General features: G+C 45.2%; 1 long non-coding RNA gene across 1 annotated transcript; it reads left to right on the forward strand.

Moving 5' to 3' along the window:
• Nucleotides 1-5,242: 5,242 nt before the first annotated feature.
• On the forward strand, nucleotides 5,243-21,696 carry LOC116580304. The gene is made up of 3 exons (XR_004281594.1): nucleotides 5,243-5,323; nucleotides 18,378-18,460; nucleotides 21,643-21,696. It is a non-coding gene; the product is annotated as an uncharacterized LOC116580304 (long non-coding RNA).
• Nucleotides 21,697-21,778: the final 82 nt, after the last annotated feature.

A 21,778-nucleotide genomic window follows, 5' to 3' on the forward strand; every position in this document is an offset into this window, starting at 1 on the left:
TGTCAAATAATTCTGGGGCTTGAGCTGTCTGTGCTGGGCCTCAAGAAGGAGGCCCTCCGCTCTAGACCTCAACTGCAGCTTCCTCAAAATGGATAAATGTTGTGCTGATGTAGAGAATGATGATCAGAAGTGATTACAAAGCATGGTGCAAGCACAAAAGTAATGATTGTTTTAAAAAAGGAAAATATTGTAAGCACTGGACAATGCCAGCATCTCCATTTTTTTTTTTCTTTCTAGTTCTTATGAAGCCACCTGGGGATCAGGTTTTCCATTTCTCTCTTCCTCGATTAAGGTGAGAGATTATTCATACGGTTCCACAGCCAGCAGCTAAGTACCCAGGTTTTATGCTGGGCACCTATTTCTGGGAAGAGAGAGGGGTGGGTGGTGGGGGGAGTAAGAGAAAAAAAAATTTCCTCAGTTGCAAAAACAAGAAGTTAGCTCTGAATTTGGATTTAATTGTTAATCAGTAATCACATTATTAAAACAAAGAAGAGGGTTCTTTTCAACCCCCCACAGGATTCCAAGGAGGGCGGACTTCAGCGTCTTTGAGTGAGGATAGCACAAACAGCAAGGCATTCCCTATTGGTGGGAGTGGGCCTGGCTGCCTGCCGAAGACCCTGCTCACCTTCTCTTGGTGCTTCTAGCATTCCTGCCTCACTCAGGCTTGAGGAAAAAGTTGTTCGCCGGCTCAAAAAACCTGATAGGCTCTCCTTGAGTTACAGGAATTCGGCTAGGTGCTGGGGATTCAGACATGAGCAAGCCAGGGAAAGTTCCTGCCTTGATGGAACTTCCATCAGAGACAGACTGTCAACTGGTCCAGAAGGAAACAAAGTCAGGGCATGAGTGGTTCTTGCAGTAAAGAACCTGGAAAAGTGATTACAAGCACTAGCAGTATTCGCAACTGACTTAGGCAAGGTCCTCTTTCCTATCTCCCCTTCTGGTCACGGGAGCCACAGAGATTTTTTTGAGGGGGAAAAGAAATGACCATGTGTAATCATTGGCATTTCACATTTCATTGTGGGTCGGTCCTTTAGACATTATAGTTTTCCCTGCCACTAGACTGTAAATGTCATGAAAGCAAGGAAAGCATTGCTTTGCTAACTTCATCCTCCCTGTGTTGCATACAGTAGGCGCTCAGTAAATATTGTGGGATGGTTGGATGGGTGCATGGATGGATGAAGAAAGGCTCTAACTGAGGAGGAGAGGTACAAGCTAACTGGTATTAATCAGGGAAGTAGCCAAGTGGAGAGTCAAGAAGTAGAGTACAGGATACCTGTTGAGGGGGGAAACTGAGTCCAGGTGTTCTGAAAATGGCAACCCCATTGTCTTTCTCACTAACCAGGCACAGAAGCCTGCAAAGGTGAAACTCAGAGCCTCCCTTTGGTGGAATTACTCCAGAAGGGTTTCCATTGAAAGATCACTGAGAAGAACATTAGATTCAGTTATTTTAGCATCATAGTTGAGGCTCCTAAGAATGCAGGAGAGGTCATAAACAACAATGCAGTCGCCCCCAAGGACTCTTGGACACCTCCATTAGGGTCTTTAAGAAGGTATTCTGCTTTCTTCCTTCATTTGCAGGGTTGGTGTCATCACCAGGTACGGAGCTTTGCTGTTAGTACACCTGATTCTGTTTATGCCCATTGACTTCGCTTAAACATTCCATCGATACCTTCCTGGAAAAGGTCATATTTTCTATTTGGTCCAGTTGGAAATCTTGAAGTTGGAAGCTTTTTTGAATAATCCGACATCTGAAAGTCAACCAGCCTTCGTCAAAAAGCCAGAGAAGTCTCCATTAGAGGAGAGATACACATGGAATTTGGACATGTCAATCTATACCTACATCTATCTCTATCTCACTCTGGGTCATAATTCAAGAAGAAAACAGAAATGGTGGCTCTGAAGTACTGCCCAAAACAGATCTTCCATGAGCCTGTGATGTGAAATGTTCATCCTATCTGTGAATACTTGATCCTATCCTGTGTCTGAGAAACACACTTGGAGTCTGCGCCTAAGGGTTTTCTGGGCCTTGTTCTGTCTCATTTGCTGAAGGGGCTGAAAAGTTCTATCTGCCAGAGTTACTGCTGTAAGGGTCCCCGGGGCGGGGGTCTTATTTAGCAAATACCAGGCTGCACTCAGTCCTTAATAAATCTTGGTGTCATTTGAATCTAAACCCTTTCAGTTCAACGGCACTGCAAGTTCAAACATTTCTTAATATAAGTTACACTGGGCCCAGGCAGAAATCAGTAGGACTCGAATGTTCCCACTCCCTGATTATGGAAGCAGTGAAAAATGTGTTGATTTTATCCCTTTGGTGAGCTGTACGCCCACCTAACAAAACCAGGCCTAAACATATGGTCCCAATTTCTTGTCTTAGGGGAAAGACCAATGTTCTTAGAGAAGTTAATTTTTACCAGTTTCAATAAAAAGTAATGTCCCATCCATGGAAAGTGGATTGGATTGCCACAGGCTCAGCTAACTGTTCTCAGTGGATATGCAGATGCCAGAACCCAGGAGAGGACAGCTGTCCATTAGGGCTGTCTTGATTGCTCCAAATGACTTTAAGTTCCTTTATCATTCCCTGTGATTGCATCACGCACGTATGTCCCCTCTGTGACAGAGCTGATGGTGTAAATCTGGGTTTGTGGTGGGGTTTGAGTCATAGCGCTTCTCCCACTTGACTATAAGCACGGGGGTGGGAGTCCCCAGTGCCTAGCTCAGAGGCAGAGCACACTCCAAGAAGCACTGTGCAAGAAACAAAGGACAGCTTGCGTGGCTCTTGGCTGAAAGAATGCAGAAGCAGGAGAGACAAAGCACCGGGTGGGGAGGTGGCTGGCTGCACTGGGCAAAGCTTGAGGGAGTAGAGGTTGCAACAGGAGGGATTTAGGTTAGTGCTCAGGAAGAAAGCTGCTTTGTAAACAGTCTCTCAAATTCAGGGCTGCCTAAAGCGTTACAGTGGGTACCATGGAAAACAGCCAACAATTATATCAGCCTCTGCAAACATAATAATCTGTTCTGCTCCAATCCCAATTTTTATTTTCCATAGGTTTTAAAGAAAAGTTTTAGCAGATAAACTTTATGGCAAAAGATTATGAGGAGGGTTTTGGCTAGGCTTTTTAAGCTAGGGGGATTTAAGGAAGGAGACAGTACTATCTTTCTGGGACCAAGAAAGTCTCTGGGGATGGGTGGAACTGGAAAGGCTCCCACCGGCTGGGTAATACTGGGTATAGAGGTTCAAACACATCGCCTTTTCAGTCATCAGAAAAGAAACACCCCTTAGGCTCCTTCTGTATTCGAGAGAGAGAGTGAGTTAAGCATGCCCAGGTCCCTCTCCCTCTGGAAAGAGAAGAGGGAAGGCTAGTTGGGGCCTTTCTGCTGAGTCTATTAGGCAACAGCAGACTGAGTACAGACACGCTTCCCTCTGGTGCCAGGCTCAGAACAAGGGCTAGGGTGGTAGGTAGCCGTCTGCCAGGTAGAAACCAGCCTTGCCAGCAGATGCTCCTCTGCCGGTCAATCCTGCTCCCAGCTGGGGGGCCACTTCCAGGCAGTTTCCAACAGAAAAGTAGAACAGATTTCATTTCTCACTGACTCACTCAGGCTTTTTTCTTTTCTTTTCTCTTTTCTTTTCCTCTTCTTTTCTCTTCTTTTTCTTATTCCCTCCCTCCCTTCCTTTTAAAATTCTCAGTCCCTACATGATGTTGTTGTTTTTAGAGATTTATTCATTTATTTTAGAGAGAGAGAGAGCGCACACATGTGAGCGGAGGTAGGGGCAGGAAAATTAGCCTCCCCACCAAGAATGGAGCACTACATGGGGCTCGACTCCATGACTCTGAGATCATGGCCCAAGCCGAAGTCAAGAGTCTGATGCTCAACTGATTGAGCCACCCAGGTGCCCCATTTTTGTTGTTTCAAATTCATAATTGAATCACAGGCATTCTTGGAAAGCAGAGAAGACAGCTCCCTCTCAGGGAGAAAAGGGGAAATCTACACCCAGCCTTGGATTTGCTACTACAGGCACTGCTTCTGTGCCTCAGTGCCCTCACCTACAAATAGGGTTAATTTTGCATGCTGTACCCATCACTACAATGGTGAAGCCATGAAAGATGAGCTGGAAGTGCCTTGAAAAAACAAAAAAACAAACAAAAAAACAAACAAAAAACCCAACAACAACAACAAAAGGAAACTCTTTTGGAAAAACAAACATATTTTTTACATATGCCCAACTAGATGGTGGTCCACAAAATTTGAAAATAGTGGCTCTCGGCATGCAGTTGAGTTTATGTAAGTCTGCAGCCCTTTCTCAGAGCAGCACTCTTACAGGCTTTCTTTCCTGTGCAGACAGCTGGCTTTGATGTGCGATGGACGTGCTGAGTTACAAGCTGCGTAGCCTTGATCAAGTCACTTTCCCTCTCTGAGCGGTAGTTCCTGAGCCAGTTAAAGAGAAGCTGCATAGACAGATGTGTCCAGTGGCATGAAGATAAGACATTCTCTACAAGAGAGAGAATACGTCTTTTCTACTAGATTCTTGAATTCTTAAGAAAGATCCACGTAACCTGCAAACACTAAAATTAGGGACAGGCCTAGGGTGAAGACGTCCCTATTGGGAGCCCTGCTAGCTGCCCATGGGACTCTACTGAGACACACGCCCAACTGGGGGACCTAAGGATCTCCACACCACCTGCGCTGTCCTAGAGTTACGCACCAACACCAGCAAGTAGGTAGAACCTAGGGTTCTGGAGCCAGAGACAGACTCAGGATCAAGCCCTGCCTGGGCCTTGCCACCTGACTCAGCAGTGTTGCGCTGCCCTTGCTTCAGTGCCCTGGTCTTACCCAGCTTTAAACAGCGTGAAGAACTGTAACTGCTTAGTACAGCGTCTGGTGCAGCAAATGATAGCTCTTCTTCTTAATACTTTATTAACTGTTATTATGGACCCAAAGCACCCAGAGCTGCGCCTCTCAGTTCTCTTTTCTCCTGGACGATGCCCATTTTCTCAACGGAGGCCCTGCTTTGCAGCTAGGGAGCCCTTCAGTGCCAACCGCTCTATCCCACGAGAGAGGGTGCACGCTGGGTAGAGGGATTCAACCTTGGGAGGTGTCCCAGCAGCCAGTTACACACGCGGATGGAGGGAGGCAAGAGAAGCAGCAACAGCACTGGCGGAAGTTCACCGAGTTGATAAAGTTATTAAAACATAAAACACACACATGCACCAGGCCGGGGGGAAAAAATGCATAAAATCAAACAACCCGGCGCGTCCAGCCCTTTACCTCCAGGCTGTGCAAAGCCAGGAGGGCGAGGGAGCGGGGAGAGGAGGAACGAGTCTGGCAGGTGAGCCACCCCAGGGCGCCCAACCTCCCGGGGTGAGGCGCGGGGAGGCGTCTGTCCCGCCCCGGGCTGTGCCCCCACTTCACTCCCCACCCCTCCTTAAAAAAAAGAAAGAAAGAAAGAAAGATAGAAAGAAAGAAAGAAAGAGAGAGAGAGAAAAAGAAAAGGAAAAAGAAAAAAAGAAAAGAAAAGAAAAGAAAATAATAATAATAAAAAAAAAGAAAGACAGGGGAGCCACCCGCCAGGGCAGAAGAGGAGGAGCGGCCCGGGGCTCTCCCACCAGGCCCGGGGGGAGGAGGAGCCCCAACTCCTCCTCGCACGCCATTGGTCCATCCGCGTAGCAACAGCCGCGGGTGGACCAATAAGGGCAGCGCAGCCTCCGCCCGCTCCGGCCACTTGGCTGCCAAGAAGTTGCCTGCGCCTGCCAAAAAAACAGACCCGGGACTCCAAACTCCAGCTCGGACTTTGCGTTCTTTCTCTCCCTCCCCCAGCCCCTTCCCGGGGCAGCTTCTCTCTCCGCTGATGCTGGCCTCAGCCCCCTTTCCCGAAGGCCGGCTCTTCCCACACAAGGGCAGGGGTGTGTGTGTTGGGGGGGGGGGCTCTCATTAGAAAAAAAAGAGGACAAACTTTCAGGTCCCATTCGGACCTCACCACCAGCGACCACTCGCGAACCTCAACCACAGCAGCTCCACTCTTAGCATATAGTGTGTTTCGCTGGAACAGATTTGTAAGATCTGTGCCCAAAGGAAGGGCTGTAGGAACGCCTGTCGTGTGCCAGGGTTTTATCCCTAGGGGGAGGGGGTGCTGGTCTCATGTGCTCAGTCCTTGCAGTTCCAGGAAATAGTTTCGGGTCTCCCTGTCTCTTTTTAACAGATTGGAAGTTGAAGGTCAAAATGACAAACGGAAGGGTCCCCCAGGAGACCTTGGTACGGGTCTAGCACCATTCAAACCCAGGCTGGTCCAGAGCACCCCTTTCCACGCTGTCACAGCCTCCCCAGGCACGTTTCACCAGGATGGGTCCTACAGAAACAGAGATGTGGCAGGGGTCTGATCGGAACAGCCTGCTTGTGACCAAGCCTGGACGGGCTTGATGGGCGTGTGACCAGCACAATCACAAGGCGCCTTGCGCTCAGAAGTCCTCACACTTGGTTTCATGCTCTCCGGTGGCTGTTTGGACATTCTTAATGAGTTTTGAAAAAGAAACTCTGTTTGCTTTTTGCACTGGGCCTGCAAATTACGTAGCCAGCCCTGAATCCAGATATTAGGGCGTCTAGGATAGTTCTGTGAAGACAGCTTATTTAAATGTCTCAGAGGAATTTCACATTAGGGGGATTTAGACTTCAAGTATAGGAAGAAGCTTGTAGGTCTCTCTCTCTCTCTCTCTCTCCCTCTCACACACACACACACACACACACACACTTAAACTTCTGCACACACCCTGCAGATTAGTCAGTTTTATTACACTGTAACTGTAATTTGAATCCCTGGTCTATTAAATGGGAGTGTATATATTTATGGCTGTGTTTATGTGTGTGCGTGCGCCTGTGTGTGCTAGCCGGGCCAGGGAATAGGGGATTGGGGAATTTACGACACACAGACACAGCCTTGATTATTGACTCGATTCTTTCCCTTTGGAGACATTACAGGGGATTTGAACCAGGCCCTGCTTTTATGAAATACATACTTGGGAGGTTTTAGAGTGGCCGTAAACGCTGGTCTGTGTGAGAGTGAGGTTGGTGTGGTGCCAAGTCCTCCGGGAGGGGACAAGCTTTGAATGCACTCTCCACTGGGCCTGACAGAAAAACCACATACTCTTGCATCTGTTTCCTTCCCAAATCCGAGTCTTCTTTCCTGTCAAGGAGAGGCCTGGTTTTTATTCTCTGGATTGTGCTGATTTTACTCTCTGAGTTAAGAGATTATCCATGAATCACCAATGGTGTGAAAGTCTGGAGTAAATGAGAAGGAAGTCTGGATGTGTCCCTGACACTTATTTTGCCAACCAAGATGCAAATCATGCACTGTAGGGGATGGAAGGGCTTCTGAGACAGCCAGTAACAGTGGAGTATTTTGTTTTTAAAGAAACTGAGGCCCAGAGAACTAAGCCTGCTTACTTCAGTTTAAGCAGCTGGGGGGCAGTGATATTTAGGTCAGAATCTACTTCTACTGACTTCCATTCCAGGCCTCCTCCTTGCTTTTATTTTTGCATGAAGCATTATATCATCAGTTTAAGTGGGGAGAGGTTGTTAATTTAATGAATAGCAATATGGGGCTAAAGGGGTCACTAACATTTGGCAGTGCTTGGTGTTTGCCCCAGATTTGCCTACATGGTCTCAATTAATGGAACCTTCAGGACAACACTGAAAGAAGGTAGGGGATGTTATTTTCATTGAACAGATGGGAAAAGTGAGGCACAGAGTTGTATCACTTGCCTAGGGTCTCTCAGCTTGTAAATGGAGTAGCCAAGATATGAATTCAGTTCTTCCTAATTCCTGAGTGAAAGAATTAAATTACTCAAATCGTCATGGTCCCATGGAGGTTTGTTTTAATGACAGTGTAAATTAAAGAAATGAATCTGTACCTTTCAAACAGAAGTTGTCTATTGTGGTCATGATTCAACTAACTTTGGGTTATTAATTATTATTAATTCAGTTTTGTTTGAATTTTTGGTGGGCTCTCTGGTGATGATGTGCCCCTTTCATTTTGAAGCTACAGACCAACCTGAAGCTCATTTGAGGAGGACTGTAAAGTTCAGTCCAGGCAAAATATAAGTCTAATGATTTGCTTGATGTTTCAGAGAAAACATTTACTGGCACATGGCCTCACTGAGTCAAGCATTTAATTCTAGGTGAAACTGGCAAATATTGGACAGCCATCATCACAGCCAATACCTCCTCCAGCCTTCCCCTGCTCATCAAGCTAGAGTGACTCAGTGGAACACAAAACTTACAACTGTAAAAACAACACGTGTGCAAACTGGTAAACTCAAATCCGTAGGGCCCCCAAAATGACACGACCAAGTTGCAACCCCCAGAACCTGTGAAGGTGACTTTATCTAGAAAAAGGGTCTTTGTAGATGTAAACAAGGTAAAGACCTCAAAATGAGATGATCCTGGATTCAAGGTGGCCCTTAAATCCAATGACAGGTGTCCTTATTAGAAGAGAGGATTCGGAGGCAGAGTGAAGGAGGTGGTGGGAAGGTAGAGGCGCAGACCGGAGCGGGGCACCCACAAGCCAAGGAATGCCGATGATCGTTGGCCTGCACCAGACACTAGGAGAGATGCAGGGAATTGAATCTCCCCTCCAGGTCCTCCAAAAGCAACCAACCCTGCCCACACCTCATTTGCACTGCTTTTCTCTGGAACCGTGGAAGAATAAATTTCTGTTGTTCGAGGCCAAGTTAGTTCCTGAAGATTTATCCTGGCCCTAAGAAACGAATACAAGTCCTAAATTATTTTACCATACTTTAAACAATAGACACAAGCATTAAAAGAGCATTAGAAGAATTCTAAGCTGAAATTGTCTGTCTAGAAATGTATTCGAAGAAATATCGAAAATGAGATTTGTATATCTGTTTATCAACAAATAGTTCATGAGGGTCAACCCATCAGTAGTTGTGTACATAATTCAGAAAGATTTAGCTTAATTTGATTAGCTTGTGAATGGCTGACTGGATATTGAAGAAACTTGTTGACCTGGTCTATATTCTGTATGTGTCTAAGATAGAAGGGGTTATTTGATAGAAGCTCAAAATCTTTGTGTAAAGAAGGAGGGATCCCATTTTAACCTTGGGTACAGAAAACTGGACAGAGTTTTGCTCTTAACCTAACAAAGAAAAATCCAGGGGCACCTGGGTGGCTCAGATGGCTAAGTGTGTGCCTTTAGCTCAGGTCACGATTTTGGTGTCCTGAGATTGAGCCCCGTGTTGGGCTCTCCATTCAGCAGGGAGTCAGCTTCTCCTACTCCTTCTGCCCCTCCACCTCACAAGTGCTCCCTCTCTCTCTCTCTCTCAAATAAATAAGTTTTTAAAATCTTATTTAAAAAAAAAGAAAAGAAAAATACAGATGAACAGACTTTCCTTGAGTCCATGAGAGAGTTGAGGTTACCAGGCAATTTCCAAGTAAAGACAGGCCTCTCTGGGGGTAGTTGGGACAGGAGCACAAGTTTTCTATAGGACATACCATGGGAAGATGCAACACCAAGAGCATCTTAAAATGTTTAATGGCTTGCTAGAGATTAAGTGTAGGCTAGCATGAGATTGTGGGACCATAGACACAGAAGCTGTAGACCTAATGCGAGCTCTCACATGCTTGCAGGATTTTCAATATAGACCTCCACCAGATGCTCACAAGTAAGACTGGGGGCAAACACTAGACTGAGTGGGCCTCCTTTGGTGGTGTAGGCCTGGAGGGGGGGCGGCCTGCCACCACGAAAGGCAGGAATGCCCTGAGGACCCTCTTAAGCTGCTTGGAGAACACTAGCAAGCCCTGTAATATTCAGAGCAGAGGTGAAGACCCATTAAGACTGGGGAAGGAAAAAGAGAAAATCCTTCTATATCTGGGCAGTGGAAGAGCTCTGGGATCCACATCCTCTACCAACAGGGCATAATAATGATCTGTTGTTGGGTGAGGGACAGTTTACTGCCTACCACAGACTCAAGGTGGTGTTTGGCTACCATGGGTAAGGGAAGCAGGGATATCCAGCAAACCCACCCTCGAGGCCCAGGCACACAGGCCTACCTTAGAGAAGAAATGGAAGTTTATTTTTATAAGGCTCTTTCACTATACATGTAGGGTTAAAATGTTATTTGTAGGTTGACTATCATAATTTTAAGATGTATGCAGTAAACTAAAAATAGTTAAGTAAGTATAAATAATGAGTTAATATTGAGGACAGTCTTTTCAAAAAATGGTTTTGGAAAATAATGGGGAATCCATATGTAAAATTAATGAATATTTGTCTATACCTTACACCACATAAAAAAATTACCTCTAAATGGAGTATAGACCTCAATGCAAACCATCTGAAGAAAGGATGGGTTAGGCAGAGATTTTTTTTTGATACAACACAAGTACAATCTATTTTTATAAGTTGGATGCCATCAAAATTAGAAATGTCTTTCCTTTCAGAAGACACAGCCAGCCACAAGGTATGAGCAAATATTTGCAAAGGAAGTGTCTGATAAAGGATTTCCATTAAGAATCTACAAAGAACCGTCCAAACTCCATAATAAGAAAACAACATTATTTTAAAAATGGGCAAACTATTTGAAAGACACTTTACCAAGGAAGGCAGAGATAATAAATAAGTACATGAAAAGACGCTTAACCTCATTAGTCCTTAGGACAATTCAAGTTACAACCACGAGACAACACTGCCTATCACAATGCCTGGGATAATTTAAAAAAATCAAATTGGCAATGCCAAGTGCTGGCAAGACCGGCAACAGCAGAAACTCTCATGCATTGCAAAATGATGCAGCCACTTTGGAAAGAAGTTGGCACTTCCTTATAAATTTAAACATAAACTTACATACGATCCAGTAATTTCATCCCTCGGTATTTACCAAGAGGAAGGAACGTAGGCTTTTAGACGAAAGCCTGCATCCAAATGTTTATGGTGGATTTATACATAATCGCCAGAAAACAGAACACACAAATGTCATTCAGCTGCAGGAAGAATAAACAAATTACGGTATATCCATACGACAAAACACAACCCAGCAGCAAAAAGAAACGTGCTTCTGACACAGCCAACAATACGAACGAGGTCTCTGCTGCATTAAGCAGAGGAAGCTAGACTCAAAAGCAAACCTGCTGTATGATTCCAATTACATGACCTTCTGGAAAGGAAAAACAATAATAAAGCAACAGAGAAACATACCAGTGAATGCCAAAAGCTAAGGATAGAAAGAGGGCATACGAGAACGGTTTCGAGTGATGGAAATAGTCTATGTTTTGGGTATAAGGGTAGCGACATGACTGCACATATTTGTGAAAGTGCATAAAAGGAACACAAAATGTTAATTTTATTGCTTATAAATTATAGCTCGGTAAGCCTGACTGGAAAAAAAAAAAAATCAAAACAAAGCCTTGGTGATTAGGAGAAAGGAGCTTGAAGATACACAAGGAAACACTGTTAATTTGACCTTGGGAAGAAAGGTGACTGTGTCTCATCACAATTATTTCTGAATTGGAAAGCTCCGGTGAAGGTCAATGATTTTTAAACATAAGCATATCTTTTCCTTCAAATTTTTACAAACTTGCAAGCTACATTCCTGATGTGGGGTGGGAATATTTCCCAGTGGAAGTGCACGCATTAGAGCTTTATTCAACATGGTCATCGCTGCCATCCACATCCTCCTTGAAAACCTCCTCCATGTTACTCTTTAGGATTTCTAAGCTCCATGGAGCACAGTCTGAAAATGCCAGGCCTAGCTGAGACTACCCCAGAGGGTGACCTGTGGGATACCAGGCCCTGAACTGTTCCATGGGTGAGAAGGTTCTGTAATGCTAAGTAACATGCGGCAACTCTACCTATCACATCCCCGTCTTGGAGATCCCCAATGCACACTAGCATCTAAGTGCTCTGAAAAGGACTGCAGGAAAGAAACCCGTTTCTGCTTCCTTTAATCTACCGTTCCCCTCACTTATTTGACTTTCTCACATAAAACTATACACTTATACTGTAGGTTAACCTCTGGGAAACTGCTTCTGACTCACTCTGCAGAAGGGAACAGAGTAACATCTTAGGAAGATCTGCTGTAAACTGAGGCCTGCTTTCACCCCTTTCTATTTATTATGCTGTTCCATCTTTTCCATGATGAGATGAGGTAGACTCCACTATTTTTAGAAGAAATGGAGACTTAAAGACACCAAGTAATGTGTTCGAGTCTATACAGCTCGTGAGTCATCTATCTCCAATGTCTGACCTTCGAAGCTTTGTAAATGATCAAACAGGAAAGACTTAGCAAAAACAGGACTGGAAGTGGCTGTGGAAAGCACGGGGGACATTTCTGGGACATGCACTTCTTCCTGGTCCTGCATTTTCAAACTGGACTCGGCTACTGGTGAATCTCGCTTATCAGGCAATTGGTGTCCCAGGCATCTTGTGGTTGTGGAAAGAAAACCCCCACCTAATCTAAAAATATAAAGAAATAGATGGAGACACATAGAACACACTAAAAAAATGAGTATTTCAGGAACCTATGAGTAGAGCAGGTGCCTGGGCCTCATGAGGATCAGGAACCAGGAATGGAAAGAAAGCTTTCAGGATCTAAGGAGACCTCTCTCTCTCTCTCTCTCTCTCTCTCTCTCTCCTTCTCCGTCCCTATTTCTTCTCATGGTATCTTCTCTTCCCTCAGTGGGTCTGCCCAGGTTTTCATTCCTTTCTTTTGCCAGTGTCACCATGCAACAGGCAAAACATGGCCAACCCGAATCTACTTTACGTGTTTTTCTTACAAAGGATACCACCTGCTGCCGAGTGCCTCACCTTCCAGTATACCAGGTGGGAGAATGTGATTGGGCCGGCGATATTAGGCAGGTGTTCGACACCGTGCACAGGGGAGTGAGTTTCAACTGACCACTAGTATGAGAAATGGACTGGCCTTTTGGAAACAGTGCTTGATCCAGCCCCTGGACTATAACCCAGTATTTCCGAAATCCCTCCACGATGGAGACGATCACCCAGGGCGCTTGGCATACATTCCCCACGGCCCCAAAGCAGACCTGCCGATTTACGACCTTGACAGTGGTACTCAAGCCTGACTGCACACAGGAATCTCCCAGGGAGCTTTCAAGCTACTGATGCCTGGATCCCACACCCCGAGCTTCAGATAGAATTGGTCTGGAAGACAGCTTGGTCATCAGCCGTTTTAAGAGCTCCCCAGCTGATTCTAATGTGCAACCAAGGCTGAGATCCACAGGAAGAACCTGGGAGGCTGTGTGCTTAGTAAGCACCCCAGGTGATTCTTATGATCAGAAGGGTTTGAATACTCTGTAGGATAAAGGGGCAGGGAGCACTGTGGAGAGAAACCAGTGTTAGCCTAGCGGTTGCCTAAAACCAGGCTCACCTGTGCCTTTTGAGTATTTTCTAGGAAACCATTTTGAGTCGTGGGATGAAGAGAGAAACTGCTAGAACCTTGGAACCACTTCCCGCTAATTCCATCATCCCCACATGCAGACATTCCTTTATCCTTTTCCACACTTGGCCATATATCACAAACCAGGAGCCCCACTCCTAAAGGCGCTGGGGACCCCGTGAAGAAGAAGAAGAATATAGATACACTGGGCTCTTGTAATATTTTAAAATGCAAATTTGGCAGGCTGAAACGACTGGGGGAGGTCTTGACTGAACTGAAATAAAATAAACAAGATAGGATATTTGCGTCCTGGCCCTTTTTACCCCACTTATTCTTTCTCAAGAAAAAGCTCACATATAAGGGTAGCAATATTCATTGAAATCCCGATTTAGAAACATTTCTCTACACTTGTCAACCGGCCGCATGCTATTTTTAGCATCTTACTAGAATAAAAACAAACAAACAAACAAACAAGCAAGCAAAATCTCAACACAATGGGGGCAATCTTCCGCGAGGGAAAATTACAGCTTTCTGGTCACATTATGCGGATGGATTTCTAACTGCCCACTGGATGCGTGAATGCGCACGACCCAAAGTCCCCCCCGCCCCAGGGACAGAGAAGTTTGCGGGATTTGGAAGGCGCCGTTCCAATCCAGCTCCCAGAAAGAGCAAGGCTTACCTCTGGCTCTCCTGGGCCCCACCTTCGTCTGTCCTCCAAAAGTGTGTCCTCCCAAGGTCCAGCGCTTCTACTCGGCTCCGTATGGTTTCAGACTTCTCCCCTTGGTCCTTACGGAGATTTGCGTTACCTCCTAGGGCAGCCTCCCTGTCTTCTCCGGGAGACTGGAAGCTTCCTGAAGTTGCCACTTGCTCCCAAAATAGTCGTGTTCAACCTCAGCATGTCCCGCGTCTGATCCTTTCTGGGGGCGCCTCTACACCGGCTAGCTGGAAGAACTAAGAAGCCCTTTTCCAAACCAAGCTTCTCTTTGCCAGATCATCCCTGAGCTCTGGGTTTCACCTCAGATGCACGCCATTTAATTTTCTCCCCCGACAGGACCCAAGTGCAGACCTTGGGAATGTCACAGGCCCCCCCCAAACTCTGTTCTACCTGAGCCCCGTCGCGGGACCAGGGCTGCGCACCGCACTCAGGGCGAGCGCGAGCTCCGGGCGTCCTGCGCGGCTCACCTGGGCCTCGGGCCTCCCGCCGCTCTCGGAGCCTGATCCTGCCTCCCATTTTACAGATGCGGAAACTTCAGGGATTTCCGTCTCAGGGTCTGCGAGAGAGCTTTGAAGGACAGGAGGCGGCCAACCTAAGTAATCAGTTTTTCTTGCATTCGTAGGAGGATTGTTGGGGTTCACTTTCGGGTGTGTGTGATGTGGTGGGCAGGAACGGCTGGGCGTGGGGCCAAGACTGGTTTCCAGAGCGGAGCTTTCTTTGCCTTTCCTTTTCCCTGAGTGTCTTGTAGGGACAGACGTGCCTGCAAGTGTGACAAAGCTGGCGGCTGCGGGACGCGGCTAGTTGCGCAGAGCTGGAGGACACTGGTCGCCCCCAGCAAGTTTGGGCAGTTTTGCAGAACCCAGTTCACAAGGGCCTGTGCACTGGCTTTTTTTGGGGGGGGGGGGGCGTCGTCTCACTCAGCATGCACAGTCCTAGTTCCCAAAGGATGTTCTGTTTCTAGGAAGAAGGTAAAACAGGTCATTGAGACAGAGAAGGAGAGGGAGCATTTCAAATCCAGGAGCTATGTTTTATTGCATGTGGGCTGGGGGGTGGGGGGAGCAGGGAGGCGTGAAAACCCAACAGCGGGGGCGCCTGGGTGGCTCAGTGGGTTAAAGCCTCAGCCTTCGGCTCAGGTCATGATCCCAGGGTTCTGGCATCCTGCCCTGCATTGGGCTCTCTGCTCGGCAGGGAGCCTGCTTCCTACTCTGTCTCTGCCTGCCTCTCTGCCTGCTTGTGATCTCTGTCAAATAAATAAATAAAATCTTAAAAAAAAAAAACCACAAAAAAAACCAACAGCACCATATTCAACCATCTCACAAGAAACTGTCTCATCCCTCACAGGCCCTCCTTCCCTTTTCGGAAAAACAGTTGTTCCAGCACTTTCTTTACAGGGAAACCACTTTCTTTTTAGGGAGGTAGCACATGTAGGATTTAGAAAATTTCCACTAAAGTGTATATTCCGAAGCTCCTATGGTGAGCACTGATTTTATAGACGTGTCTTTATATAATTTATATATTACTTATATGTATATTTGTGTGTGTCATACACCGATATGGATGTATAACCCTAACTATGACATTCATATATATGTAACTGAATGAATTCAGTGCCTGCTTTTCTTCATACTTCCAGTTAGGCAGGAGGAGTTGTAATTTGCAAAATAGCAATAATAAATTGAAGTTTTGCGTCTTGTCAACCTCGTGAATGTCTTGTATGGTCCTCACTTCTCTCCTTCCCTCTCTTCCTCTTTTGTCTCCTCAAGCAGGGCCTTAGTGGCCTGTTCCAGCTCTTTCCTGCCTGGCTCTGCCCACACCAACTTAGACTGGAAGAGCCAATTTCTCTCCTCGCCTTTACTCCAACACTGGAAACTTAAAACACATGGCCCAGGACAAGGTGCTGTCTTCAGTTTCTATTGCTTTCTTCTGATACTTTCTTGTTGGTTTTGGATTCTGTCCCCCAAAACCCCAAGAGCACACTTTCTAGGTATGAAGCAAAATAAGTGTTTTTTTGTTTTTTTGTTTTTTTAATTCCTCCACTCAGCAGAATCTTGCTGAGTGTGTGGGATGCACCAAGTCAGTGGTGCAAGATTTGATTGGAAGCAGCTGACAAGCCCCAGCCATCTGGTAAGTGCACTCACCAAAGAGGCTGTCCCTTGTGGTTGCTTAACAAAAACATTTGTAGTCTCTGGGTCACCACTGCTTCTCCTTTGTTCTCCTAAACGCTGAACTGAGGCTTGCTTTTTCCCCATCGGCCTGGAATGAGGCATCTGAAGAAGGGCTGTGGGCTCCCGGGAGGGACCCCAGCTCTGTGTATCACAATGACCCCAAATGGGAACTGTCCTTCTAGACCATTCTCCTTGGTCCTTAAGGGGATGTATATTTCCCTCCTGCCCTTCCCTGCTCAGTCTCTTGGCCTCCCTTACAGATTAGGACTTTGGTGTTCACTAGTACTGCAGCAGCCTCCTTGTCTTCTCCAGGAGACTGGAAGCTTCCTGAAGTTGTCAGTGCTCCAAACATAGAGCCCGGCACAGAGTAACCACTTAACAACTATTGTTATAATACTTCATAGATGAGCAAGGCCTCTTTTCTCAGCCTCTCTAACCCAGTGCTAGAGTCGAGAGGCACGGCAGAAGGACACACACCTGGAGAGAGGGTTGACTTTTTTCTTCCAAAAAAGCCAGGTTTGCTCTGGGGACCCTAAAGCTATGGATGTTCCCATTGGCAAAATGGGCTCGAGGGGTAGAATGTGGACAGATCGAGGAGTGAACATGCAGCGGACCGTCAGCTCGAATGCTCATCTTCCTGTGTTTGTGTGACTGTGGTCCCCCACCCCCTTGGTATAGGCATGGTGGCGAGAGCTTGCCACATAGTCAGCAAGGCAGGGCTATTTGTTATATACATTTTCAACATTATAAATTTATTTTAATATATCCTTATTAATAGACTCTAAGAACGATTTCAGAAATACAGAACAATTGAGCAGACAGGACAGAACTTCCAGATGACCTTTTTCCTTGTCTCTTGCATGCAGTTTTCCTATTAGCACTGCACACCAGCATAACCCATCTGTTATAATCAATGAACTGTTATCTATGCACTATTATTAAGTAAAATCCATAATTTATTCACATTTCCTTAGTTTTTACCTAACCTTCTTTTTCTGTTCCAAGATCCCCTGTTATATTTAAGTATCACTCTCCTTGGGCTCTTCTTGGCTGTGGACCATTTCTCAGACCTTTCTTTGTTTTCGATGACCTGAACAGTTTTGAGGAGTGCTGCTCAGGGATTTTGTAGAATGTCCCTTGGTGGGGATTAGTCTGATGTTTTTTCATGATTACACTGGGGCCATGGATTAGGGGGAGGAAGACCCCAGAGGCGAAGTGCCATTTTCAGCACATCGTATCACACTGAAGGCACATGACTTATGTCTGCTCACACCGCCGTCGACAACCTGGCTGACGTTGTGTTTGTCAGGGTCCCCCCCACGCTGACTTGTGCCCTTGCCATACTGCACTCTTGAGAACTAGAGAATCCCTCTGGCATCTCTATTGTTGTTCTCCAACATGGGTGTGGTGAAGTCCTTTCTGGAGGGTGTATATGGCAGCAATAGTTTTGTGGTTCTCGGCATGTACAGCTCCACACACAGAGGACAGATGCCCCGTTTGACTACTCTGCTGCTCTGTAAGTTGGGTAAAACACAGAGAATGTTATGAGAAGGATTTTGAAGTGTGTGTGTGTATATGTTGGGAGGTCAGAATTTTACACAAGGAAAACTTAATAGATTTATTTCTGTAGCTTAACAAAAAGGTGTAGTTACCATATATAGGCTTTCTTTTCTTCTCTTTCCCTCTCTCTCTAGAAAGAGAGAGTATGAGCTAGGGACACGTTGGCTAAACTGACAAGCATCATGAACAATGACAGCACCCACGGACACATTCAGCTGTTCAGACTGGTTCAGTCCCATACCAAGGATTTTACCAACTTCTTACTTGATTTCATATCAACCTTTCAGATACCTGTGTGTCTTCTGATAATTTACTTAACCTCTGTGTGCCTCCTTTTCCTCCTCTATTGTATGGAGAAATACCTATGTCATCAGATAGTACATGGAAGAAATGAGATCATATGTGTGTGGGTCTCTGAGCTTCAGGACTTGCCCACAGTTACTCAGCTAATAAACAGCAGAGCCATGGCATGAATCCATGTGCAAACCATGCCAAATCCATGTTTGTGACCACTAACCTATATGCTCTCTGTCTTCCCAGATAAGGTGTCATCTGGTCTGAATTATTCTGGAAGACAGGAGAGGTGTGGCTTTTCCCATCTCCCGTGGCCAGCTAATACACAGGTAGTGTTCCTTAGAGCATCAGAAGCCTCTACTGAATAGGGTTTTCATGCACTTTTTGTGCCTTCCCAAAGGAACACTGTAGAACATTCCAAGACCCTGGCAATGATGGTAGTTCTTCCTTTTCTTCCCTACTAAAGGCTGGATGAATCGAGCTACAGGAGTGGACACTCATGTCTTTCTTTTGCTTGGTGATCTGTTGGTCAGCCTTTAAGGAGCCCACTGTCCCTGCCTCTGTAGGGTGCCTCTGTCACTACTTTGCTTTTGGGAACTACAACCACTGAGCATACACCTTAGTAGATGTACTCTGAAATTAAAATTATAGATAAAAATTCCAAAATACCACCACCACTGCCTGGTTTGTGGAGTTATCCTGTTGACTTATTTGATTCCACCAAACTCCCTAGGGAGAGGGAAGATACTCATTCTTTACCTCCTGCTGCTCAAAGGCATGCCACAGATTATTTGAAGCTATGGCAAAAAAAAAAAAAAAAAAAAAAAAGTGTCTTGAGTAATTAGCTGAAAGGAAGGAATCTGCAAATGGTTAAGTCTGGGGCTGAAACGGAAAGAATAGTGGTTATTGCAGAAGACTCCGGGAATGAACGTTCCCCTCGGAAAGCCCAAGGAGTAGGAGGCCTGACTCCTTTTGGGATGATGTCAAGGTGGCTTGAACTATAAATGTAAACTGGTTCTAACTGGCCTCCTGAGCAGCTTGGCAACCCAAGACCAGAACTGGTCAAAGATCTGCATTCCGTCCGACCACAGGGAGGGACACGAAGGCACAATCACTTGGGGCTTCGTCAGCGGGCAAAGCCAACCCTTTTGTCTGTTGTATACTGCAGTCAACAGAAAGCTATTGCTTAATTAACCCCTCTGAATGAATACCTGATAATTAATAAACCCATGAAGTACACCCTAAGGCGTTAAGTTGAAGATGGCTCCTGTCTTCAAGTGGAAAAGAGGGAGCGAGGAGAAAAAACAACAATAACAACACACACACACACACACACACACACACACACACACACACAACTATGCTGAACTAATGGGGGAAAAAAAAAAACCCTCTGGTAGAAGGCAAAGCAATTCAGATTAGTGAATTCCATTTCATTTAAAGTTCCAAGATATAGAAGCCATTTATCTAGCAAATTAATAATGGGAGTGACTTGCCTAATATAGTAACAAGTCCTTATATTTTATTAGTGGAAATTCAAACGGAGTAATTTAATGATAGACAAGCTTCCATATATATAATTTTTTGCTACACTTTTTAAAAAAATGTCACTGCACCAAGATAGTTTTAGATTTATGCATCCCTTCTAAATTAGTGCCCACTTCAGTTTGGAATGATACATTTAATATTATGGCTCTGAGGAAAATCAATATTTTTTAGTGTTTTCTTTCATTTTAAAGAGCTTTATCATCTGGCTAATTGTGCTATCACAGAAAAAAGAGGGGTAGATAAGGTGGTTCGTGTTTCACAGGTATTATTAGATTTGCTGTAGACTATAAATGGGGACCAACCAGGGGGCTGTTCGAATGTCGAATGGACCAAGGACAGTGTTAACTTTGGGCCACAAAACTGATCTTTCTCTCTAAATTGATAAGAAATATGAGATAACTCCTCAAAAGTATTTACGGTAGCAATAGCGTAACAAGGATCTACTTTGCTGGTTTCTTATGGAGCCTCTGAGAGTTTGTGTGGGGACCAAGGAATGTGACCAGGCCTTAAGACTCTGAGCCTCTGACACTGCCTCTGAGGAAGGTTCTACCCACTCAGTCAAGAGACACTTAGTGAGTTCCTGCTGTTTGCTGGTTTAGGATGCTAGTTCCGGCCATTTCCTCAAACCAATGGGGAAGCAACTAGATTTGTCCTCACATGGGCCTTGGCACTCAGAATTCTCTCTCCCTTTGATTCTAGAGAAAAAGGATGCAGCAAAGTGGTAAGGGACAGAAGCAACTAGCTGAGCTGACATGTGGTCTTAAGAAAGCGAAAACACTAGAGAAAAGCAGACTGGCACCCCTGTCCCACTGGCCATGACCTTGTAGAGGTCTAAGCCTCAGTTTCAATGACTGGCAAATGGGAATGTCAATGCTCTTTACATAGGCTAGTTATTGCTTGTAGGTTAAACTTATGGCATATGGTGAACATCTAGGGATACTATCAGATTCTTCCATTTTTCTGCTCATATGCAAAGTCTCAAAGGATCCCAGAACATATAAATAATAATCATAATCAGAGCCTACAGTAACACCAAGAATAAATACCATGAGAGAAATCCTTCACAGATTTGTCTACAATATTCCCAACAAACCTCAGAGAGCAATACCTTTCTGTCCGTTTTAGAAATGCAGACACTAGGTCTCTCTATCACTCTGATATAATCTATTACTAAAAGTCTTGTTACTAATGATGAATGTGTATTGAGTATTTATGACCATATGCCAGGCACTTGACATTTTTATCTCATTTATGCCTCATTCATTCATTCAACAAACATTTACTGAGGGCTGGGTATTCACGGTGGTCCAATCACTATCCAACAGGAGAGATATCACAAACCCGGTCAGGAGTTAACATACAACAACCACGAAGCAGATACTGTTGTTATCTTCAGTTTATAGCTAAGGGAAAGGAGGGACTGAGATGTGGCTCACGAATGGCAAAGACTGGATTCAGATTCAGGTATTTTTCACTTTCAACCTTGACACCATATTGCCTCTGAGAAAATTGTGTGGGCTCAGGGGAACTGACACACTGGGGTGTGGTGGCTGAGATGAGCTGCCATCCTCTAAGACTGTGAGTACTTGGCAAAAATGGTCAGGGTGACTATAGTCATTCCTTAACATCAGTCAGATAGCTACCAAGCCAGAGGACCCAGGTAAACCCCAGGCTCTGAGCCAACAGCCTGGGTTCTTCTGTTTGCCACTAAAAACCATACTACCTTAGTAAAGCGCTATTAGCCAAACAGAGAGGGCCACCCTTGACTGGGGAGGAGCCTTGGAAAATAAAATGAAACTGTAATGAAAATGTGTACTGAAAGCCAAAATACACAACATCCATTTAAGATACTCTTAATTTTAGCAAATGGTGGGAGAAATTTATTGTTTCGAATAAAATTGAAATGTATTTATTCATTCGCTGCTTATTCTACTTTGACACGCTCTCTTTTGATTTTGCCCAGTGACTACTGATGATGAATATATAAAAGAGAAGTGCCAACTGAAATGGAAAATAGGAACTTTTTTTTTTTTTAAGATTTTATTTATTTATTTGTCAGAGAGAGAGCGAGCGAGATCGAGCACAGGCAGACAGAGTGG

The sequence above is a fragment of the Mustela erminea genome, chromosome 19, assembly GCF_009829155.1.
Source record: "Mustela erminea isolate mMusErm1 chromosome 19, mMusErm1.Pri, whole genome shotgun sequence".
NCBI classification, from domain to species: domain Eukaryota; kingdom Metazoa; phylum Chordata; class Mammalia; order Carnivora; family Mustelidae; genus Mustela; species Mustela erminea.